Raw genomic sequence first — 2,500 nt, 5'->3', positions numbered from 1 at the left:
CATATGTGTGTGTGTGTGTGTGTGTGTGCATGTGTGTGCATGTCAGCGTATGTGTTTGTGTGCATATATACAGTATGTGTGTGTGTGGTTGTGTTTGTGTATGTGTATGTGTATGTGTATGTGTGTGTGTTTGCGTGTTTGTTTGTGTATGTGTGTGTGTGCATGTGTTTGCGTGTTTGTTTGTGTGTGTGTGTTTGTTTGTGTGTGCGTGTGTGTTTCCCTGTGTGTTTGTGCATAATAGGCATGAGTGGGTTGATGAGTATGTATGAGTGAACGTGTGTCAGTTTCTCACATTGTGTTCTGTGAGCCACAGTGTTCTGTGGCACGTTCCTGCGCTTGATTTAACTGAACGTGCTCCGCGTGTCTCTCACCCACCAACAGATTTACAGACTTGCAGCCTCACCATTAAGGGCAGGAGATCAGCCTTGGCACACTTTGTGTTTTGGCTCCAGTTTCTCCAAGACAGATTGAAAGCCCGACTCAAGCTGTTCATTATTAGCGAAAGCCAATGTTTCCACTTTGAGAAGACAGGAGCCACTATCAGTATTCCTTATTTTCAGGGGACTTCAAGAAGCAACAGTCCTTTATCTGGTCCTTAGAAACATTAGTGTGATAGAGTTACCGAGAGGTATGTGAGGTCAATACCGATAGGAACTGACCATCACATGTGCCATGGTGCGGTACAACAGGTTCTGGTCATTTTTAGATGCAGTTATTTTGTCCAATGGTCAATGGTGCATAGCCAATAAGACACTGCAGGTGGTGGTCTCTACTGGTGCTTATTTCAAATCTTCTCAATAATGTTCATTTCATGGGTAATGTTTTTCATCTCTAAATATAACTGCCTCCTAGCCAACCGATGAGAGCCAAACTCACTTTAATGAGGGTTTACAGCCATGATCTTCCAGGAAATACATTACAGCTTGGTTGTTTCTGCTGTTGATTCTGCTTGGGAATAGCTGTGTTAGTGCTGTAGTGTGCCATTACCATGGTGGCTGGCTCTGCCTGTACCAGGGCTGAGTGTCAGTCCTCTCAATGCCACTGCCATGGAAACGATTTCGTTACCTGCAATTTACTCAGCAGGAAATGGCAAAGCATGATTATATTCACTGCCTTTATAAACCTCTTTGCAGGAAATTATTCAAGGGGCTCAGTTAAAACTATTTGTTGTGATAACAACAATTGGCAAACAATACTTCATGTAAGCTGTTAAGCTATGTGCAATTTCTGTTTAAAATGTCACACAGACAAAAAATCATTTCAAACTAAGCCTTTGTGTATGTGTTTGCATGCATGCATGTGCGTCCGCATGTGTGTTTGTGTTTGTGTGTGTGTTTGTGTGTGTGTGTGTGTGTGTGTGTGTGTGTGTGTGTGTGGTGTCTGCGTGCACATGTGCGTCCGTATATATCTGTGTGTGCTGGTCCTCACTGCACAGCAGTGGCATGCTGCCCTAGACTTCAGTCACCTGTGAGTAACCTCCATAGCCCAGTGCCCGGAGAGGAGAGGCGCGGCTGGTGCCAGGAGAGAGGAACCGGAGTTGGGCAGACGCCCGCCCACTCCCCCATGCAGAGAGACGGTGACAGTGACAACTAAACGTGCCAACTAACCAAATAATCTCATTGGCGAACCATGTGGCTACAACCTCCACCATAGTCTTCTCTTCTGGCCTGCACTATGTCACATTCCTTAAAGGAGACATGGAATGGAAATCATTTTTGACTTAGTTTTAATTAATTAAAAGAGGCTGTGCCTAACCAAAGAGCTATCATGAACATGAGGCGTGGTTGTGCCCTTCTTCATATGAAAATCTTGAACTTAGAAATAGCCACTAAAAAATGGGCGAATTAGAACAAAGCCTACTTGTTAAATATGGCAAAGCCATTGAAGTTCAATTGTGGTTGCCAAAGAGGGCACCATTTAGTCAACAGGACCATATCAATACCCAGCTGAAATATTATAGGTTTTAATTGGGATTGTAAAATTGCAAATGAGTTTATTTTTTTTATAAATCAAAGTTGAATATATACTATTTTAACATCAGAGAACACAGTACAATACTCAATTAATCCATTTTATGTCCACTTTAAAACCATAGAGTGAAGTATTCTGATGTAACTCAGTAGGCCTATATAATGCCACTGTATATCATTATTATCCAAGAGAGTGCTGAGGTCTCTCTGCAGTGACTGCTGTATGCATAATAAGGGCTGTAACAGCCATAAAATCAACAACAGCTATAGTGATCAAGATGATGATGATAATGATGATGATTATGATGAAGAATCTCAATAGTACTTGGAGTTAGTCTGGTGTCTTCCAAGGGTCTGACAAAGTTGAAAGATAGAACATTAGATTGGGCAAATACAGAAATAAATTGAAAAACAATCCAACGAGTAGATTTTCCTCAGAAGTGGTGTTGCATAGTAACCCAGGCTTTATCGGTCGGGGCCGGCTCTGGCATTGATTAAAGGGGTCTCTTTTATCTGCTGCTGCCATGCCT

This window comes from Sardina pilchardus, chromosome 7, assembly GCF_963854185.1.
Source record: "Sardina pilchardus chromosome 7, fSarPil1.1, whole genome shotgun sequence".
Classification (NCBI taxonomy): Eukaryota; Metazoa; Chordata; class Actinopteri; order Clupeiformes; family Clupeidae; genus Sardina; species Sardina pilchardus.
The sequence above is the reverse complement of the archived record's forward strand: the minus strand, read 5'-3'. Positions refer to the sequence as shown.